General features: G+C 37.7%; 1 protein-coding gene across 1 annotated transcript in view; it reads left to right on the forward strand.

Annotated features, from left to right (window-relative positions):
- Window positions 1–16,694: 16,694 nt before the first annotated feature.
- The window catches only part of LOC126176535 (peroxisomal leader peptide-processing protease-like), a 1,185,809-nt gene continuing 1,178,297 nt past the window's right edge, over window positions 16,695–24,206 (forward strand). The window contains exon 1 of the mRNA XM_049923692.1: window positions 16,695–16,962. The gene's annotated coding sequence lies outside the window, so the exon portion shown is untranslated. The remainder of the gene's footprint in view (window positions 16,963–24,206) is intronic.

Below are 24,206 nucleotides of genomic sequence, written 5' to 3' on the forward strand. Positions count from 1 at the left end.
CTTATACCTGCATTAATAAGTCATTTGGTAGAAATCAGTAATGTTTATAATTTTATATGTATACATTGCAATGAGTGTTGTTCAAGATATTAGATTGTGCACAGTAACACATGTGTGGGTTCACTTTTCATGTCTATCAAGCACAAGCAAGACAAATAAAGCTCGTAACTGTGGCACAAAAACATGTGATCATCAAGCAACAGCAGTCACAAAGTTCCATGCTGGAATATCGTAAAGTACTGTGGAAAATCTTCTTCAGGATCTTTCAGCAACAAGAAAGTGGGTCCACACCTTTGAATCTATCATAAAATAGCTCACTACAGAAACTTCTATTTAAAACAATGAAAATAAGAACTGTTACAGTGTGTCTAAAATAAACTATTGAATGAACTGAAGTTATCAAACGGGTTGGGTTGGGTTATTTGGGGGAGGAGACCAAACTACGAGGTCATCGGTCTCATCGGATTAGGGAAGGATGAGGAAGGAAGTCGGCCGTGCCCTTTCGAAGGAACCATCCTGGCATTTGCCTGAAGCGATTTAAGGAAATCATGGAAAACCTAAATCAGGATGGCTGGACGCAGGATTGAACCATCGTCCTCCCGAATCCGAGTCCAGTGTGCTAACTACTGCGCAGTTATCAAATGCCCACACCTTTTGTGTCTATAAAAAGCAGTTCCAAAGCACTTAAGGTTGAACAAAATAGTGCTAAGGAAACCAAAGCACAAAGAAAAACAAGTGTTTTGATTGATGCAGTAAATGTTCACTGTGTAATTCCAGAGGTGCAAAATAATGACACAAAAGTGGATAGCAGAAATAGCCTACATGTAACAACTGCAAGTGCAGTGTCATGAGTGACAAAAAAAGGAAGTTACTGCTTCTCTCTGATAGCCATGAGCATAATATTTCACAGAAACTAAGTGAAATGAACTTCAATGTGAGATCTTTCGTAAAACCTGGTGCACCTGTGTATGAGGCAATAAAAGATTGCAAAAAAACCATCCGAGTCATTAATGGAAAGTGATGTCATTGTCATGTTAACTGATTAAAGAGATTATTAATCAAGAGATTATTTCAGACACATTGTAATTGTGTATCATAACAATGCAAAATAGGCTATTGAAGCAACAGTGAAAGCCCTCAATAATATATCAAATGTATGTAAATGCCATCCTTTCTAGTACATCCACATGCCTGTGATTTAATTCGTACTTTGTGTGTAAGCAAAGAAATTGTAAACACTAATATGAAACTACAGAAAACATATAAAGTATTTTCAAATGCAACTTTTCTTGAATTGCATGCCTGTGAAAGAACACATGTCACCATGCATGGCATGCTCTCAAACAGCTCAGGTAAAAGATTTCTTTGTCAAAAATAAGAGAACAGATCAGAAATTTCAATAAGAAAAACAATCCTAAAATTATTGTAAATGTGGAATTAGGACAGACTGAAACACCTTCTTGTGCTTATATTGTGAAAAATAAAAATGCTCTACCAACAAGTGTAAACACAAGATTCACCTAAAATTACTTCATCTATTGAATTTGTGATCTTACCATCAAAGAAAACATCATATGCAGAAGAGTATGGTACATCATCTGCAAAAGAGGAGCTACCAACCGCAGGATCAGTAGCATTTTCAGCATCAATGGCAACAGCAATACAAACATCAGCAGTAGATCTTCTGATAGCTGCTGGGGCAGCACCTTGACCATGAAAAGAAACAAAGGAACAGGAAGCCCAAACAAAAGGACTAAATTTTTTGGTACTCAGAGGATTTTTGGTGGCATAAGAGGCCCTCTCATGAGAGAAAGCACTTAACACTCAGTAGAACAGGTATGCGACTATCAGAGCATATACTGTCACAGTGCAGTAAAATTAAAGACATTAACTGAGTCTACAACTTCAAGTATAGAGACAAATAGCTCCAAAGGAATACATATAGAAGAAAACAAATCACTTTTCTATAAATTTGCAAATGTTGCATAATGATTAACTACGAATCAGGTAAATATATTAAATAACAAATTTTGTTCCCCTAGGATATGTTGTTGCAGACATAAAGTGTAAAAAATAGAGAAAGAATGGTGGGGCTGGAATTTTTGTCAAAGAAGGAGTAAAATTTACCGTAACTGATTTATCTGCATATTTCTCAGAATTGTATGGAAGTTTAGTAGGGTAAAACTGGAGGATGAAAATGAAGTTGTAGATAGTCGGTATAGGTCTGCAGATAGAGATGTAAATTTGTTTATTGAATAATGTGAGTTAATAGCTTAAAAATCTTGAAGAATAAGTCAATAATTGCCATACATTATGATTTTAACATAGAAATGGCAAACACAGAAGGGCAAGTCACAAGGGCATTTTGGAATATGCTACGATCATTAGACCTATATTGTACAAATAACTGTGTCACATTTAAGAATGCCTGTATAGACAATATCATAGCAAATTTCCATAGGGAGAACTTTACAATCAATTTGCAGACAAAAGTCTGGCATATCATGAGCCTTTATTCCTCGCACTGTATAAGAGGCAACCAATAAAACTTGAAGAGCCTAAAGTGTTACTGGTAAGAGGGCAAAAGGAAGAGCACATGTGAATGTTTGTTGAGAGATTAGGTAGTGCAAACTGGAACTTCATATATAATTGCCAATTGGGGTAAGGGTAACTGAAATGGCCTTTGATAACATTTTAAAGAAATATACTGACTTATAGTATTCTTGTTCCCCTGTCACAAAAATTGGATACTCCAAGGTCCACTGAAAAATGAAAGGTTGAACTGGTTCTCTGAAGAAATTGCAGAAATCAGAGAAAACATGCTCATACTGTATCAGATGCATAAGTATGCCGTACTCAAAGGCAACTTAAATGCAAAAAATTCTGAAAAGCTAGGCTGCTCCTGGCAAAAACACTAGTAGTGAAAACTATATAGAAAGGTCTCCCAAAAACTGCAAGGCAGCACGGTGAATAAGAAAACAAGGAACACACCAAAATGCACACAAGCAGCTCTGATCGTCCCTGGCGAATTAAATCACTCCTTTTTAAACTTGGTTAAAAAGACAGGAAACAGCATCAAAGCAACAAGTTCATCAGCAATGGCCCTGATTGGATCACTTCTGACAAATAGCGTAGCTGAAGGACAGTTTCAAAATGGTGTCTGTAGGCAATGTACACTACAAAAAACATGCTGCCATTGAATTTCTCACTGCAGAGAAAAAACTGTGGGGAATATTCTCAAACGCTTGTGCAAAGTCTATGGAGCATCTGCTGTCGACAGAAGTATGGTTAGTTGCTGGGCACAGAAGTTGAGTTCATTAGAAAGCTGTTCAGCAGAGTTCCATTATTTGCAGTGGTCTGGAAGATCATCCATGGCTGTCATATCTGACATGTTGTAGCGAGCTGATGTCTATCATGAGGACAGATGCATTACGACTCGAGAAGACATTTTGAGGATGATGAGGAGATGACTCACGCAGTGAGGCACTGGTTCTACCACCAGGACAAGGACTGATATAGGCAGGGCACACACGCCCTCGAAACTTCCTGGCAGATTAAAACTGTGTGCCAGATGGAGATTCAAACTTGGGTCCTTTGCCTTTTGCGGGCAAGTGGTAAAAGTAAAGCTGTGAGGACGGGGCGTGAGTCGTGCTTGGGTAGCTCACTTGGTAGAGCACTTGCCTGCAAAAGGCGTAGGTCCCAATTTTGAGTCTCAATCTGGCACACAGCTTTAATTTGCCAGGAAGTTTCATATCAGTGCACACTCCACTGCAGAGTGAAAATCTCATTCTGGATACATGCCCTTCTTTCATGCTGGAGAAGGCCATAGAACAGCATGGAGATTATGTGCAAAAATAGGGTGTGTAGATCAAACACCATTCTTTTGTGTGTGTAATTCTCATAATGTTCAATAAAGAATGATTGAAGGAGAAAAATGCTGTGCATTACTTTCTAGACAACCCTCGTAAAAAGCTGTTTGCAAATTTTCAAATTCTGAAAGTATGGACTGCTATTGGTGGTCAAACTAAATAATCTAAAAGACAATACACAGTCTCTACACAATTAGCTTTTATTTTTAATAAACGTGTAGAACTCAGAAAATTTCCAGACTCACCCAAGGTATCAAAAGTTATCCAAAAGACATGGTATCACTGTTATTATGTAACTGAACAAAGCTTTCATTTCCATACCTGTTGACAAACAAATAAGAAAGCTGGAGTTTTATGTGGTGTGTGGCAGCACATTAGCTGTGATGCATTCTTATTATGCAACAGAAAACAGTTTGTCTCAGTTAGAAAAGTAAATTCCTCTTGAATAGAAGACAGCACAGGTGTTCCACAATGATCTGTTCTTAGACCTTTCCTCTTCATTGCAGCAATCAGTTGTTTGCCTGATGAGATAAGCTCAGTCTGTCATATGATATACTGATGATACATACTACATATCAGTGAATCTCAGATCTGAATACAACAACAAAAGAAACTCTTGATACAGCCTTGGACTCGTTTGTAGCTAATAAACTCCTGTGTAACACTGATGAAACCCAACAACTCCAAATGGGATTGTCTAATGAAACAGAAAATAAGTCAGTAAAACTTTTAGGTATTTACATTGACTCCAAACTCCACTGGGAGGAACATATCAATCGCATATGTGAAAAAAAAACTTGGGTCTCACACCTCACTTTGAAGCTTAGGAACCAATGAACAAAACGTCAGAGCCAAGGCTAATTTAGATATAACAAGGCACAGCTTAGTAAGAACTCAAAATTTTCAACAAATTACCAATCTATGTTCAGTCTATGGATCTAAAAGTTTTTAAAATTAAATGATACACATGAGTATCAAATCACACATTTTACAATATTTAAGAATATTTGAGATGCCTGAGGGGGATATTAGCATTTAACAAATTTTCCTTTAGTCCATTGTATCATAATTGCTTTGTTTATGTTCTACATCTACATCCATACTCCGCAAGCCACCTGATGGTGTGTGGCGGAGGGTACCTTGAGTACCTCTATTGGTTCTCCCTTCTATTCCAGTCTCATATTGTTTGTGGGAAGAAGGATTGTCGGTATGCCTCTGTGTGGGCTCTAATCTCTAATGTTCTGCACAATTATGCTTCTACTATGTTCTGCATACTCTATCCAGATATTGTCACACTGTGTTTGTACCATACTACATCCACAGGTGCCGATTCCATGGGGCCTGAGGGAGATGAGGGAGGGGGGGGGGGGGGGCGGGGCCCCTCCAATAATTTAAGAAATTTATTTGTTATATTATGCTTTGTAAAATTACAAAATTATGTTAGAATTTTTTATTTGCCTTGTCTGACGATAGTTACCTTTTAAAATATATTCAGTAATGAGTTAAAACAAATAATTATTACGGTAGTAAGCAGGTTAACTGAAAATGAGTGGTGTGGATCATGATAGTGTTATGGTACTGGCGGGCACACGTAGAATTTGTCCCGGTGTGCGAAGCTTCGGTTAAAGTCTGGCACCGGCGGGCCAGCGCTATGGCCGTGGTGACATCAAAAGGACTGGTGCAGAAGCGCCTGCACCCCTCCGCCTCGCGTCGTCTTGACGCTTCGAGACATCACGACGCCGGGGTCTACATAAAGCACACCCTGCTGTCGCAGTCATTCAGTGTTGATAGTTTCGTTCAGTGCATGCAGCAGACTGTTTAGTGTTCCGACTTTAATGTCTAGTTGACTATTTTATATGGCTATATTTTATTCGTTTACTTTAGTCTTTTATTGTACTGTGAATTAAGTTTGCAATGGATAAATTTGTTACCAAAAAGGTACACTTGGAAGTTGATGATACTGCAAGTCAACCACCAACAATTATTGTGTCGTCAGTTGCTTTGTCGTCTTCAGTCGAGAACCATCCACAGGTCAAACCTGGACAATCCGGTAAGGGAAGATCATTTCAGAAGTCTTGGTTGATCAAATAAACGTGGCTAGAATGTGAAGCATCTACCGAAAACGGTTTTTGCAAAACCTGCAAAGAGGCAGATGCTAAAAACCTATTACAATTTTCTTCAGAAAAAGAAGATGCATTTACTTCCGTAGGGTTTTATAACTGGAAAAAGTGTTTGAAAAAATTCCGTCTCGATGAGAACATGTTTACGCATAAAGAAGGTGTTCTGAAACTACATTCTGTCACTAACCAAAGTGTGGTGTCCCAGTTGAATGAACAGTTAGATCGTGATATGAAGAAAGGCCGTTTAGCTCTTGAGAGAATGTTTACTACTGTGCAATTTCTGTGCCGACAAGGACTAGCAATTAGAGGGCACGAAGATATAAACTCAATTTTTTTTCAATTGTTGGAACTCCGAAGGAATGACATACCTGAGTGTAAAGATTGGATGTCCCACGATATTCGAAACGAGATCATTTATCTACAAGGAAAGTCTGTGTTGAGAAAGGTATTGGCTTCAGTCAAGAAGACAACATTTTTCTATTCTGGTTGACGAACAAGTGATTCTTCGCTTCACGAACAAGTGTCACTTTGTATTTGTACTGTTGTTGATTCCTTAATCATCAACGAAGAATTTATTGGTTTATACGAGACCCCCAACACTGAATCACAAACTCTGTTTAATATTTTAAAAGACGTTTTAGCTCGTCTTGATTTGTCAATGGATAACTTAAGAGGATAGTGCTATGATGGTGCCTTGAATATGAGATGTAAGTTCAAAAGACTAAGAAAGTTAGTTTTGGATATACAACCCAAAACACGTTACGTACGCTGCACTGCTCACAGTTTAGACTCGGCAGTTGTAGACAGTCCGCCATCTTACGTCTATGAGGGATATTATGGCCTTAGCCATGGACTTAATAAACACCGTAAGGGAATCCAACATAGGGCTGGGACTTTTCAGAAGCATACGCTGTGAGAGCGCCAACGACCAGGCTGGTCTACAGCCCCTTTGCCGACTCAATGCACTATACGAGCTTCTAGTATCTTGACAATGTTGAAAAACTTTGAAGAAATTCTAGAGCTTTTTGAAACATTTTCTGCAGAGGACAAAACAGAGGCAGGTTACAAATGTGCAGGCTACCTTGAGTCAATGTTACAGTTCAAGACTTATTTCTTTTTACGTCTTTATTGCCATGCAATGAGCCCAGTAGAGGATGTCAATGAAAAAATTCAATGCCCTCATCTAAGTGTTGCTGATCTGGAAAAAATATATGAGGTCTTGATTTGTATATTGAATAGAGGATGTGATACTTTTGAATGCTTTTGGGAATTGTGTTTAAAAGAAAAACCTTCACAAGTTGATGATCCTTCACTTCCTCAGAATCGAAGTATACCAAAGAAGTATGAAAACAATGAAGCCAGCTCACTGCACACTTTCAAAAACCCCAAAGGAATACTACAAAGCTATTTACACTGAAGTTTGTGAAATGGTGCAATCTTGCACGAATGAGCGGTTTGCTTCAACTGGACTCACACAGGTCATTGCAGCTGAACAAGGGTACTTGCTTCTAGTAAACAAAGGTGAAACAAATTTGGATAAATCAACTGAGTTTTTTGAAAGTGACCTAGACATTGAAAGACTGCACTTACACTTGAATATGTTTGCTGACATCGCTAATAAAAAACAACTGGTCTTAAAAACATGCCTGATGTAAGAAAGTACATAAATAAGAGCCTACAGTTGCAAAAATGTTATGTGAAGTAGTGAAATGCATTAAGTTTCTCCAAGTAGTTCCAATCACGACAGCAACAGCAGAACGGTCATTTAGCGGCCTTAGACGTGTGAAGTCATATGTCCGATCAACAACGGGACAGAAGCGATTGAACAACTTGGCTGTTCTTCATGCCCACTGTCAGCAATCCAGTTAGACGGTAGACATTTGTACCTTTGTAAAGACACTCAGCCCTAATAATGGCATTTAGAGAAATATTAAAAATCTTTATAAAATAGAGAATTAACTATATATATATATAATGTTGAATTTTCAGTTTCGAAATATTAGTACTAGTTTACTACTGTATTACTATAGTACTGTATTAGTTATTTTCAAATACTTAGATATTTTTAGGGTGTAAGACCCAATTAAACCCCACTATTTACATACTTTTTGACTGAATGTATTAGGTATACTCTATTAACTTTATTAACTGTATTAAAGCATTAACTTTCAGATATTGTTTTTATATAATTTACCCTGAGCCTCATTCAAAGTAAGCTTAAATTAGCTATTTCACTTATTAATCAAAGTGCTATTACTGTGCGACAGCAATATCTAATGTTTTATTCTTTTAATGATAGTCAAGGGTTTAATTAAATATAATTTCAATCTTTTCAGGGCTATATATATATATTCACTGCTCTGTAATAGTCATAAGCATGATTATTACTGCAAATTAAAGTAGCTTTTTACGAAAATACCGTGCGTGTTTATGTTTTCTTTCTTTTTTAAAAGCCAAACAATGTGTCTGGCTTGACGAATTTCCCGGAGTGTGGAGTTATCGAGAGTCTAATTTTCGGGGTTCTAATGTCGATCATATGACTCTAAAGTCCTTAAAAAAACTTTAAAACTCCCAATTTTTCTTCTAAAATTTAGAAAGTTTCCCGGGGCCCCCCAATATTTTTTATAAGTCGGCGCCCCTGACTTCATCACCGTATAACTTATAGACACTAGTTCTTAGAAGTCTTCCTCTAGCTTATCTTATTGTTGTGGTACTTATTATGTATACTACAGTTAATTGACATTAGTATATTCTGTTATTATATATCCATATGTATGGCTACATCCTGTATGATACAACAATGACGAAGTCTATTTCGTTGTAAAATGATCAGTGATGAATAAAAATTATTTATTTCTTGAACATGCTCCATGTGGCAACAGTGAGTGTGTCATGTGCAGATGACTAATATGGCCAGACGTTTGATGGCAGTGGATGGCGATGAGTGGTGTTTACAACCGCTGAAGAGGCGAAGAGGAGAACAGAGCAGGCTGCCTTTAACTGTAGATGCTGAGCGAGAGGTCTACAAGACGACACTTGGTATTGACATTCAATGCAGGGCGACGGCGGCAAGGTGGACAACTTGGCACACTGATGGCAGCACGGGTAGTAGAAGACACACATGTGTTGACAAGCAGCAGTGACGGCGGAGAGAGAAAATATACAAGCTATTAAACAGCGGCGGGACGAGACGAGCAGTCAACAGACGAAACACGAAGAAAACGAAATTTTTAGTTAATCCGCTTACACAGACAGAGCTGTCTTGGAAGAGTACTTATGACTATGTTCATCATAAGAATAAACCTGACGTAAAAATTACGCCATGTATTCTTCCACGTTTGCTTGAATCTCATTGGATTTCTTTTCACGTGGAGCGGAAGCCAAGATGTGACCAGTACAGTCAAGTACAATCGTAGGTATGCGTGTTGGCTGTGTTACACGCATATAGACTGAGCGATAACGCGGGACAATAGCTTTACCGGCGCATTAAACTTTGACAGCAATGGCCAGCCAGCGGTCCAACTAACCTGCAATGATGTGAGCATTTGGAGTTCAGACGTAAAAAGAGACGAGCAAAGAAACAATATGATGCAATAGCATACTGCAAGGATTTCACAGTACTGTTGAATACTGAAGCCAATGAAGGTATTAATTACAGTCAGTCGTCAGGTAAACTCTTAGCTCCTTCCTTATCCGAATACGAGAAATACGTCTCAGTTCTGGAACTGTCATCTGCTACGTTGATAACGAGTCGATCAGCAATAGAATCCACGAAGCCACCCAGGTGCCGTATTTTCTCCTCTTCTTTTATGAGATGCTGTTCCTAATCGGCAGTGATATGCGAAAAAGCTGCCTGCGTTAGTTCCAGTATGTCTGGCAGCTGAACAGTCTTCTTATTTCTCGGGCCAAATCCCTTAACGTGGCTACAGATCAGTTCTGTTGGGTTCATATTGTAATGGTGCAGCGGCAAATGTAAGAATGCAGCATTTGTATGGTGTGCTCGATGCTGTGAAAATGATTGCTTTTTGTGTTTCTACAACACATGTGTACATCTGTGGTACAAAACAATGGACACAGTGCAAATAAAGAGTATTTAGTTTTTCATTTTTACCTTTAAAAATTAGACTGTGGTATCTTTAATTATATTTGACAGAAAATCACAGAGTGAAATACGGTATATTGGAGTAAAAATAACTTATTGCTCCTTTCTTTATTGCACCAAAAGTTACACTGTATATATAACAACAAACACAAAAAAACAAATGTCACAGAACACGGCCGCACACAGAATGAACATAAATATCTGGCGTACTCACACCAAGAAAACTGAAAATGAAGAAAAAAAAAAAAAGCATTACAGCAAGCTCATTGCTGTGAACAGACTGTTGTGTTTTCTTAACTTAAGCAACCTTCATTAACAGTCTTTCATAAAATATCGATAATTAAGAATTTATATTTGAAATGAAAACAGGGATTTCGCATGTAGTATGTAATTACAATTAAGAAGACGTGTATTATTCATAACAAATAACGATGAATTTTACTATTATGAGATGTAGGTATTTCAAATTGAAAAAGGAAAAAAATGACTCAGGCAAGACTTGAACCATTCGAACCATGGACAGCCGATAAATTTCAATCTACTACACCACAGATCCCGCTAAACATACCATCTGAGACGGCGGCTGAACCATATGTAATATCCGTCGAAAATCTTCAAAACCCATTATCAATGAGAATTTATGAAAAACATTAAGAACAACCAATTTCCCTGCACTTTTTAACCGTGTTCCGAACCGTGTCTCACTGCGGAACAGTAAGCAGCTTCAGACATTTTCGTAACAGCGCACAACAGTGCAGAGGCTGTGACTGAACACGATTATTTAAATAAAAGCTACATAGCTAACGCGTGATTAAGAAATACGTTGATGGCTGTTAGTACATTTGAATATATTGAAGTTTCATTTAACGTAACTTAGTAATAAGACATCTAATACATAAGTAGGGTCTACTTCCTAGAGCATAACGACACAAGTGTACGTGTTCTACATCTCTTGTTTGTTTACGTCATATGTATTCTTATGATGAACGGACTATACCTGAGAGATTCCAATCCATGATGATTACTGTGGGTGCAACGCACGGATGTAGATATAAATTTAACAAAAACCAGTGCGTCGTTAAATGATAGTGGATGTCACGATAAATTTGGTAGTTGAAGTTTTAGTTTCTTTCGTTCTGTAAAGAAATGTCATTTCTTGTAGGCAGTGTTTTAAAGATACAGAGCCAACACTTTATTTGGTACAATTTGTAGAAATTATCTCTTCGGAAATATTTACATTCCGTATAAATATGTTATCTTTGCTTTCCTTCTGTTCTCTCTCTGTGCGTTCTAGAATGTGAATGTAGATGTAGATCTATGGCTTTGGCGGTTGTTTAATTTGTGTACGTGTTCGAATGTGCGTTTTCTCGTAATTTCAGGTGAGTTCTATTTCTTATTGTTAATAACGAAAGTAAGTATGCGAATGGTGAAAGGCAGATGGTGTGAGAAGTGCCAGCGAATTATGAAGCTCGAACCGAAAAGGAAATAAAATAATGAATTTATATGCACATGTCGTGCCTAGGGAATGAATCGGATTGACAATAATGTTCAATAAGGGGAGATTCTTGGTCTACTGATAGCAGATTATCAGTGACTCATTTTGCGCGTCAAATACTCATGGTTTTACAAGTGTGGCAACGAATATATTTGGTTTAACTTAATGGAAATCAATTTGTTGTAAACTGTAAAGAACGTTGTAGGGGAAATAATATCTCTGTGTGTTTAGACTTTAAGGTCGCTCCACATTAACAAATACGCTTGCTCAAGCGTTATTGCCCGAACATGCTTCAGAGTGTTTAGGATAAATTTGGGCAAACATCGGGACTACAAGTATCTTGATTGATCGAATGTGATAGCTTTCAAGAGTGTGTATGCTTGAACGTGTGTACCTAGAATAGGGAGGGTTATGGGCTACATTCTAGATCAAGGTCAGGGGCAGCCACGGCGGTGCTTATCTACTGCAGTACACGTTGGTTTCGCGTAGCCACTGGGCTGATGCTTTGACACAACCAACGAGAGGCGAGAAGAAAGGCGACGTATTTCTAGCGCTGAAATTGAAACCATTGTCTTTTTTGCTAGTTTTCGATGAATTGGTGAGTTTGGAGAGAAATATTTTGTGCCTATGGCAGCAAGTACTGTAAAGCGGACTGGCGATGGTGCACGTCTCATGGATTAATTGCGGTGCACGTCTCATGAATTAATTGCTGTTTCACAAAAATGTATCAAATGTGATGGTGAAATAAATAAGCAATCGATCTGCACGAACACACTGAGTAAGTGGATCAATGTTTTTTGATTAAACCATGAGAGGAGGGCAGGTGGATTAATGTGTATTCATAATAGAGTCGCACGGTCAATATGTTAATATACCTCCTCCTATGACTTAATTTAAAAAAAAAAATATTGATCCATTTAGTGTGCTCACGCAGATCGACTGCATAGCAACGCAGAGCAGAAAAATATTTCACTCCTTTTTCGAATATGTTGGGTTGTGATGCTGTCCTTGATTTGCAGATAGGAGCACAGTTTAAACAGGCGCGACTCAAAGAAGGAGCAATTAAATTTATACTCCTCGTTTACAACAATGTTTCACCCTTTCCTCCCCATGTATTACTTCAAAACACGTCGTCTGCCTGACGCTGTCTCATTGGCTGCGTAACACAAACAGCTGACCATGCAAATAGGACGAGGAATTCCGCTTTATGCAAGACACCTTTTCATTTTCGTTTTACCCAGACATATTTCAGCACTTTTGTCTGTCTTCAGTGGGTTATTTTATTTCCTTGCTTTACATGAAGCTATTGGGTATTTATGTTGGTAGCTATCTGCTACACAGTCTATAACTTGTCATCGCTTTGATGTTGTAGTGTTTCCCCATATGTTTTGGCGACGTGAATACTCTGTTTGACAACAAACTTTCTACGAATTTTCAAACATGGGCCATGCACTTCCTACGAATTTTCAAACATGGGCCATGCTTGAAAATTCGTTGAAAGTGCGATGTCAAACGACCACAGGCCACAGAAATTAGCGCATTCACCTCGCCAAAACATATGGAAAACACTACAACATCGAAGCCATGACAAGCTGTAGATTGTGTAGCAGACTAGCTACAAACTTCTTGCAAAGTAATAAAAATAAAATAACCCACTGAAGATAGCACAAAAAGTGCTGAAATGTGTCTGGATAAAACTAAACTGACAAGGTGTCTTGCATAAGGCGGAATTCCTCGTCCTATTTTCATAGCAAGCACGGGCATAAGAATACCCGCAACACCACAAGATGATTAGCTGACAACACAGAACACCAATATAGGCTGACAATGCAGCTAACACACCTTCATTTGTTCCCATCATACCACACGGCAAGCACTGACAACATTGCTGCACGAAACACTAAGTACGTCACTTGCCCTACTCTGGACTTTTAGCGGGTTGTGCAAGCATTTGTCAGTGATCTGGTGTTATTTAATTTTTATTTGATCCTGTTAAATTACATTCTGTACAAAGGTTGTACTGTACGTAGATCCAGTTAAGGAATACAGTATGACATGGAGAAAGAGAGAAGAAAATCACCAGAACTATGAGATGGTTGCGACACTCACTGTTGTAAAAGTTGTTACCGTTTGACAGCGGGAACTCACTAGCGCTCCAAGCAGCGAGAAAGGAGAACGTCAGACATGTCTAAGCGTAATGTTTCTTTTGCATCCCTTTTCTACTCGATTTACGAAGTATTTGAATTGGTTTTTTGCCTCCAAGAGTTTGTGTAATATCAGAAGACGTAGATGTTTCTAAAAATGATTCTAAAATAATTGCAAATAGGGATAAAAATCATGAATGTAATGGCCAGCTACAACACGTTCGTGAAGAAACACTTGTGACGCTGAATAGATCTCAGCTTACCATGTTGGTATCAAAAGAATATAAACACACAGATTCACACGTAAGAAGCACAGAAATGTAGCTCTATGTGCAAAACGGATATAAGCCCCAGTTGTCGTTCCGTAGGCCTACCGCGCTGTAGCCGCTGTCGCCTGTTGCCACAAGTACGATCTTCATCTTTATGTTATTCTAAAAGTGTGACAAGCAACTGCCAAATAGCGGGAAAATATGCTGTGCTTGTAAACCCCAAGTCCTCAAAGCCAACAACACCGTCAGAAGTGCTGTCGTATGTTAAATTTTCCGTTAGAGACACTTCATCCAATGACACTCCGGTATTCACTAGTTTATCAATATCGGAGAAATGCTGTGCCTTCTGCTTTAGAAGATGTAAGATATTGTCCCTTATCCCACATTTTATTTGTATGCCTTCCACATACCTCTGTAATGTATGCACTGATAGAAGCATAAAACATTCTGACAAAACCTGTATGCATGAGTGCTGTAATATAATAAATTCGGAGCAAACAGCTTATTTTCGTCTTCCCATGTTGTAGCACGTTTCTCCTTCAATGGCATGCTGTTCTGGCTTAACAACATGTCAAAGGGTTCTCTTCTTAAATATCGGGATCCTGTAGTCTTCAAAATTTGTTTGTTCTTCCTGACTTGATCTTTCTGATACAGATTCTGTTGCTGTCTGTACTTCAAATGATAGGCACTTTCTTTGTCCCGTAATAGTTTTGCATGAAGTCTAGTTAAGTTTTGCATGAAGTCTAATTATCTGCACAATCTGACACCTCACACGCTTTTGCAAGACACAAATAACTGCACTTAATCTGACCACTTCATCCTCAAAGCAGGTCTGTGTTGACGATTCAGATGAATCTGGCACTGATCTATGGAGACTTGAACTGGCTGCTTCTGTGCCACAGAACTGTTTTACAGCTTTAGACGACTTGTCAAAAATTTGTGGCAGTTTCCCTTCATCGTCAGTTGAGGTGGCGTATTTGGGGTGTCAAACAGTGCGGGTACTGCGATCCACACAAGTTATTGCCTGCATTCATAAACTGGTTTGGTTCAAAGCGTAGCGATCAAAACTTAACATTATTATAAACGTAAACAGCATCTTCTCGTTTGCTGTTAACTAGCCATTTTCTTCTCCTAAAACGAAACATGAATCATTAATACACACGTTGTTTGCAAGCGAATCCTGACGACACAGTTTAGTAACATGATGGTATATACCTCTCAGTAAACCTGCGCTACAGACGCTCCTGTCTGTAAACGCCATTGTATAAACCAAAATAAACAATTACTATTCGCTTTCGCGTTCACGATCGCACCGAACTCAACAGTTTTACTTTCTGCCTACTAGCTACTTAGCGCGCCGTTGGCGCAATGGGCAACAAAATAAAGGCGAAATGTCGCGGTTGTTATGTTAGACTGTGGTGTCTGCCACAAATAGTCAATACTGGAATAATGTCTTCGTTTCCTTAACCATTCGTTACTCCACATATCACGTTTTATCTTTTGTTCTTCAATAACATAACCAAAAAGGCTGCCAAAGCCAGCGCAGTGTTTCTGAACTCGACATTTTCCAGTAAACAAAGTAATGCTAGTATAAGGAGCCAAGAATTTATGCGTTCTTGTTCAAGCAGGCATGTTTGTCAAGCATGCAATTATGTGTGTGGCCGCCTTAGAGAAATGATAAGGTCGGTGGCGAAGACGTTGTTGTAGAAATAAATGAATCCATTTAATGAAATATATATGGGAATGGAATTAAAGTACGAGGGGATGGTTATCGACGTCATTGAAATGTTTCTTTCGCATCGTCCAAGAGAAGTGGAATTATGGATTTCTAAATTTGGTGAAAGATAACCTCTTATTGGGGCCACGAATAATATCAAATGTTTTTAGTTCGTTGCAGTTCCTGTCTGATAAAAGACTCCATGACTTCTCCGTAAATAACAATCTTCATTTTAAGAACACACGTGCAACTGAATATACTAACAGCATTGCTACAAAAATAAATTTATGAAGGATAAGCAGTGTAAATAATTGTTGAACTCTTGTTTATTTAGATATATACAGTCGAGGTAATTCAGAGAAGAAAAATACTTGTTCATAGACTTAATGAATTGTGCACTTCGTGTGTCCAGCCTGTTACATTAGTTTAATTTAATGGTGACATTAAACTCTGAGAAAATATATTCTGTCAGCTCTATTACTTTTGAACCATTTATGTGTCAAGTGAACGCTAGTTATTTATTGCGATTTCACTGAAACACTCTAAAAATACAATAGATCCTATACTCCACCATCATTTGCTCGTAGATCGACTTTGGTCGCGATAATGCGTCGATGCGATATTTGCTGTTGTGATGTAGGTGGCAGTGGTGGATGATGAGATTAATGCAACGTGGAATTGATGAGAAAAACAGATTCGTCGTAACTAGTGCTTGAGACGGACGTACATAATCGATGGCAAGAAATAAAATATTGAACGAAAATAAAAATCAAGAAATGTCATTGATTTATTTATTTTTATTTGGTCCCATTTGATTACATTTTGTACAAAGTGTGTAAATTACAAAAACAAATTTATAGGCAATTTACGTTGCAACATTGGTGGTAGGTGTCAAAAAGTGAGATTGCAGCTGTAATTAAGTTCAAGCCATAATAATATTCAAAGTAGGACCGATAAGCAGTCACACTTGAAAGAAAATTTGCGGCAACGTTCAAACTTTAGTGCTCATACCCTCGTTATATGGTCAGTTGATTGTACGTGTTGCCTTTTTTTTATTTTTTGTTAGATGAAGAAGGAGTCAGTTTGGATAACTTTTGTTAGAAAACCAGATTGCGATGAGATGTGCATTTATTCAGAGTGGTCGCATGCGTCCCGTGCGGGTATTCGGTCGTGTTAACTGATTGTTGAGTTATCAGTCACGGCCTTTGTACATAACGTTGAGGCTCGTTTGTGGATTACATGTTAGGTATGTGGTATTGTGAATGAAAATGTATATACGTAAGAAATTGACAGCGACGTGGTAAATGCATGATTCCTCAACCATTCCCATACCCTAGCTTACCAACGTCTTCACTAATGGTGACAATAGATTCACGATGTAAATTAAGATACACAATGTATAAATGCAGACGTTTTTAGTACTATGTGAGAAGAAAAGGTGTAAATGGCAAAGGGCTCGTTATATCTGCCAGCAACGATTTCATTGAGCACAATACAACGAAGTGCACATTAGAATTCTTTAATTTGTGTAAATGCCCTAGAATGCATAGTTTCCTTAATATTTATGAGAAACTGAACTAGGTACCGTGATGTGTAGCAGTCTGCGCAAATAATTTATCAAGCAGGCCGACCTGTACTCAAATTCCAACTGTTTTAATGCATGCTGCAACAGTTACTAAGTGCATAATTCTGCTATGATATGCTGACTTCTTATTATGTTTCGATTTACAATTTGATTTCTGCTCCATTATTTTAATAACATTCTATTTGAAGAGGGCATAATATTCTCTGTAATTGTGGTGTGAAAGTTTACAGGAATTAGAAGCAGTTCATACCAAAAGTGTTTGTTTTAGCAATCTAGACTTGCGATGAGTCAGGCATAAACCTGTACTGAATTAAAGTTATAATGATGTGCACACATTTGTTGGTGGATGAAGTGTTATTCAGTTTGGAAACAAAAGAAGAGATAAAAAATTTAATAGAAATAGAAACACAATTATGTAGACAGGAGTTGTTTACAGCCATAAATTACATGAGAGTCTTTCCAAGTATTTCCTGGGATAGCAACTGCAAGAGGTAGCAAAAGGCGAATAGAGGGGAGTTTAAATGCTAAAGGGCGACACAAGATTTGTAAAGGTGTGATAGACAGTCATATATATGTCAAGATCTATTACTCACATTTACTATTGTGGTTCATGACTTTGTGAATGTCTTTGCATTTAATGACAGGTTCATCAAATCTAAGAGTATTTATTATGAGTTTCTTAGTGTGTGCTCTCCTATGTTACCATGATGTTTACGAAACAACTGTGCAAGCTTTTCATTGGCCAAATCCATGTTTCATAAAAATTGTTAATATTGCTCCTGTCTTGAGGACCATGTGATTACTTGCAAGAAATGATGGTTATTCCTCCAGCACACTTGGAAGGCGGGTCCATAAAGGGTAGGAAGCTGAGGGGAATAGAAGGTCAGTGTGAAATGCAGTGCTGTTTATAGTTCGTATGGCTTCAGATTAACATGAAATCCGTTGATGAATTCATAAGGTTTTGCAACATATCATCTATCGGACAGTACATGTTTCAAGTTTAACCTATTCTTCAGCTGCAACTACTGACTGAAGTGTATATAGCGAACTGGAAGAACAGAAGAATCAGAATCTATGTGGCAACACAATAGTAGAAGCTTAAATTAGAACTGCTCAAAAATGCATTTTTGAGGACTATCAGTTCCATGAAATTTATGCATTTGTATTTCTTATCAAGATCTCCATTTATGATCATATGAGGATAGCTGTGGTCTTGGGCTGCAGTGTTTATCATTCATACCTAGACAGCACATGAGAGATTTATGTTCCATCCTGCAAATATTCTGAGTACACTGTTGGTATTAAAGGTTTTTCTAAATAACATCAATGTTCATAACCGTTATATTTTACAGGAATTTTTCAAAACAGAGCTCATTGGTGGATGATAGTCCAAACTGTGCAATTAGCCTATGGTTTAAATAAAAATATTAATTTACTGTCACACAGTTCTTATGCAAAGTTCTGGCCATAAATTTTGAGAAAACAGTTTATACTATCCTGTTCAGTAAATGGCATAACAGCATTGATAAATATAGACAATGAATGGAAGTCTGTTACTAAGACAGACTACTCAAAATTTCTGGATGTGTGCATTGATGAGAAATTGAACTGAAAGAAACACATCAATAATCTGCTGAAACAGTTAGGTTCAGCTACTTATGCTATTAGGGTGATTGCAAATTTTGGTAATAAACATATCAGTAAATAAGCCTACTATGCCTATTTTCATTCTCTACTTTCATATGGCATAATATTTTGGGTCAATTCATCATTAAGAGAGAAGGTATTCAATGCACAAAAGTGTGTAATCAGAGTAATAGCTGGAGCCCACCCAAAATCACCTTGCAGGCATTTATTTAAGGAACTCGGGATATTCACAGTACCTTCGCAACACATATATTCACTTATGAAGTTTGTCATTAATAACCCATCCCAATTCAAAAATAACAGCGAAGTGCATAGCTACAACACTAGAAGAAAGGATGATATTCACTATTGTGGATTAAATCTCACTCTGGCACAGAAAGGGGTGAATTATGCCGCCACAAAAATCTTTGCTCATTTGCCAAATAGTATTAAAAGTCTGGCAGATAGCCAACCAACATTTAAAAGAAAATGAAAAGAATTTCTGAATGACAACTCCTTCTACTCAATAGATGGATTCTTAGATATGAAGTAGTAACCGTAAAATAATAATAATAATAATTTATTAATTACCTTGAGTAAAGAAAACTTATGTTAAAGTGACACACTCCACATCATTATGAAATGTCCTGTTCATGATCTATGGAACAAGGATTAATGTATGTATGTAACATCACACAGGCCTTCAACAAGCCGTAGCAAATTACAGTTCAGTTTGTCCTACCTCCAGACACAAATTACATCCCTTCAACAATATCTAATAGCAACCCTCTACTTTGACTTGTTCAATTGTTTCTGAGCCTGTATTTGAAATATGACCATATTTGTACTTGTTCTTAAAAAGTTATTTAACTCTGTGTATTTCACATAGTTTAAGTTACTATGACTGTGGACACTTAGTATAATATAATTCAAGATTTAAATAGTAAAACACTGCAGCAGTTATGTTTATTTCGTGCAAAACACAACACATGTCGAGAATTTATTCTCATTATGAACAGCAAGTATTTACATTCGTATGTTATGTGATGTTTATGTTCTGCCTGTCTTGCCCTCCAGAATTTGTGGGGCAAGAGAGGTACAACAACATTGTTGTTGTTGTGGTCTTCAGTCCTGAGACTGGTTTGATGCAGCTCTCCATGCTACTCTATCCTGTGCAAGCTTCTTCATCTCTCAGTACCTACTGCAGCCTACATCCTTCTGAATCTGCTTAGTGTATTCATCTCTTGGTCTCCCTCTACGATTTTTACCCTCCACGCTGCCCTCCAATACTAAATTGGTGATCCCTCGATGTCTCAGAACATGTCCTACCAACCGATCCCTTCTTCTAGTCAAGTTGTGCCACAAGCTCCTCTTCTCCCCAATTCTATTCAATACCTCCTCATTAGTAATGTGATCTACCCATCTAATCTTCAGCATTCTTCTGTAGCACCACATTTCGAAAGCTTCTATTCTCTTCTTGTCTAAACTATTTATCGTCCATGTTTCACTTCCATACATGGCTACACTCCATACAAATACTTTCAGAAACGACTTCCTGACATTTAATTCTATACTCGATGTAAACAAATTTTTCTTCTTCAGAAACGCTTTCCTTGCCATTGTCAATCTACATTTTATATCCTCTCTACTTCCACCATCATCAGTTATTTTGCTACCCAAATAGCAAAACTCCGTTACTACTTTAAGTGTCTCATTTCCTAATCTAATTCCCTCAGCATCACCCAACTTAATTCGACTACATTTCATTATCCTCATTTTGCTTTTGTTGATGTTCATCTTATACCCTCCTTTCAAGACACTCTCCATTCCGTTCAACTGCTCTTCCAAGTCCTTTGCTGTCTCTGACAGAATTACAATGTCATCGGCGAACCTCAGTTTCTATTTCTTCTCCATGGATTTTAATACCTACTCCGAACTTTTCTTTTGTTTCCTTTATTCCTTGCTCAATATACATATTGAATATCATCAGGAATAGGCTACAACCCTGTCTCACTCCCTTCCCAACCACTGCTTCCCTTTCATACCCCTCGACTCTTATAACTGCCATCTGGTTTCTGTACAAATTGTAAATAGCCTTTCGCTCCCTGTATTTTACCCCTGCCACCTTTAGAATTTGAAAGAGAGTATTCCAGTCAACATTGTCAAAACTTTCTCTAAGTCTACAAATGCTAGAGACGTAAGTTTGCCTTTCCTTAATCTTTCTTCTAAGATAAGTCGTAGAGTCAGTATTGCCTCCCGTGTCCCAACATTTCTACGGAATCCAAACTGATCTTCCCCGAGGTCGGCTTCTATCAGTTTTTCCATTTGTCTGTAAAGAATTCGCGTTAGTATTTTGCAGCTGTGACTTATTAAACTGATAGTTCGGTAATTTTCACATCTGTCAACACCTGCTTTCTTTGGGATTGGAATTATTATATTATTCTTGAAGTCTGAGGGTATTTCACCTGTTTCATACATCTTGGTCACCAGATGGTAGAGTTTTGTCAGGACTGGCTCTCCCAAGGCTGTCAGTAGTTCTAATGGAATGTTGTCTACTCCTGGGGCCTTGTTTCGGCTTAGGTCTTTCAGTGCTCTGTCACACTCTTCACACAGTATCCTATCTCCCATTTTGTCTTCATCTACATCCTCTTCCATTTCCATAATATTGTCCTCAAGTACATCGCCCTTGTATAGACCCTCTATATACTCCTTCCACCGTTCTGCTTTCTCTTCTTTGCTTAGAACAGGTTTTCCATCTGAGCTCTTGATATTCATGCAAGTGGTTCTCATTTCTCCGAAGGTCTCTTTAATTTTCCTGTAGGCAGTATCTATCTTACCCCTAGTGAGATAATCCTCTACATCCTTACATTTGTCCTCTAGCCATCCCTGCTTAGCCATTTTGCACATCCTGTCGATCTCATTTTTGAGACGTTTGTATTCCTTTTTGCCTGCTTCATTTACTGCATTTTTATATTTTCTCCTTTCATCAATTAAATTCAATGTTTCTTCTGTTACCCAAAGGTTTCTACTAGCCCTCGTCTTTTTACCTATTTGATCCTCTGCTGCCTTCACTATTTCATCCCTCAAAGCTAACCATTCTTCTTCTACTGTATTTCTTTCCCCCATTCCTGTCAATTCTTCCCTTATGCTCTCCCTGAAACACTGAACAACCTCTGGTTCTTTCAGTTTATCCAGGTCCCATCTCCTTAAATTCCCACCTTTTTGCAGTTTCTTCAGTTTTAATCTACAGTTCATAACCAATAGATTGTGGTCAGCGTCCACATCTGCCCATGGAAATGTCTTGCAATTTAAAACCTAGTTCCTAAATCTCTGTCTTACCATTATATAATCTATCTGATACCTTCTAGTATCTCCAGGGTTCTTCCATGTATACAACCTTCTTTCATGATTCTTGAACCAAGTATTAGCTATGATTAAGTTATGCTCTGCACAAAATTCTACAACAACATAGCATTTAATTTAATCAGGTAGCTGTTAGCTGTCTGTATACTGACAGTGTCAAATCTGTTTAATAGAAATATTGGAGTTACGTGGAATGTACATCCCCGAGTCCATATGTTCTTTTAAATTGTGATAGGAATGAGTACTGGAGTTATTCTTTTACTTTGTTTCTGAATACCTGGTGGTCTTCAGGTTCCTCCTTCATGTCTACCAAGAATATCGTATATTCTAGACAGTGATGCATAATCTATATACAAATTATTTTTTCTCAGTATTGTGGTTATGATTTGCAGAGTTCATCCTAAATTCACTTTAGTTGTTATCAGCAAATACAGGTAGACATTAAAGAATCAAGCACTAACTGAACCACAATTTTACAACATGAACTTAACCCTTTTTACATTAAAGCATACTGTTTATTCAAGATAATCTTTAAAATAGTCATTTATTATAGAATGAAGCTTTCTCACTGAAATACTCTATTTGAAAACCTTTCTGAATGTTTTAGTTAAAGAAAAATTTGAGCAAAAATTTTCTTCACATGCGCCCAATTATCTCAAGATTTTGACGTAACTGGACTCAGCCAATTCTTAACTGTATAAACTGTGTCAGTATGATTTGGGGTGTATGTGCCTGTTGACAAACGTTAAATCTACACAGAATAATCATACTTACTTCAATAATTCCATTATTACCAATGACAAAGAAGGAGTTGCACAGAGATGGGTGTTTGTAGTAATGAAACATCAAGAGGATGTGTAACATAGATGGTGTGAGGTGGCAGCTTCATGATCGTAACATTGTATCCCTAACTGGTCTGGACCAGTTTACTTAAAATATAGCTTGTGTACCCATCCAACATTAATAACGGAGGCATTCATGAGTCAATACTGTTTTAAAAATACTTTTGTGAACCAGTTGAAAAATAGTGGGGTCTCCTTCCATCTTATTCACTAACTGAGAAAGCAGTCTGGGTGAGTGTGTGTCTGTCAATCCATTATATACTTCCCTTCAAACATGCAAAGGATGTGGCATTTTAATCATCAGTTGGTGAACAAAATACAGCTCTAGTATTTTCTCGTCCATAAGAACTAGGCTTACGTTTCCTTTTGATGACAACAACTCCACTTTTAGAGTGATCATGACAAACATTTCATCCCATTTATGTATTTGCCCTAGCTTTTCCCATAGATTTAGTCCTGTCACTGCGGCCATGACGGTGGCTTCGCCCCCCCCTCCCTCCCCCTCCAAAAGGAAATCATAATTTATCCAGGTGTTGACCTGATTACAGCAATACTGTTCAATACTTTGTGGTTTCTCTCCCTGTATATAAAGTGAATGCCCTTCCCTGAATGAAAAAGGCCATTCCATACTGGATCATCGATTTGTGAATTGTGATCATAGTTTGTTCAAACAATGCAACACGCCATGGTATCCAGCCATCTAATGATGACAACACAAAGATGTGTTCATCCATTGTTCAAATTACATTTAGTAGTCCTTTTACATCTTTTGAAGACAGATGACACCACCTCCACCACTACCTTCTTGTGATGTGTGCCCTTCCCCTTGTTTTCTATTAACACAAAGTATTAATGTGGAATGAGGAATATTGTAGAGAAGTCCCAAGCCACAGATGATATTATTTCCATTTTCCACAGCATTTGTTACTTGCTTTTGTGTACAGCCTCTTTTTGTAACTTTTTTTTTCCTCCTGTGTATTTGCACCATGACCTAAGCTGATTAAAAGTTGTCTCAGTTTTATTAAGGAGATTAAGCTACCTTTAAATTTATTTTTAATCCACAATTCATAATCA

Source organism: Schistocerca cancellata, chromosome 3 (genome assembly GCF_023864275.1).
Source record: "Schistocerca cancellata isolate TAMUIC-IGC-003103 chromosome 3, iqSchCanc2.1, whole genome shotgun sequence".
In the NCBI taxonomy this organism is placed as follows: Eukaryota; Metazoa; Arthropoda; class Insecta; order Orthoptera; family Acrididae; genus Schistocerca; species Schistocerca cancellata.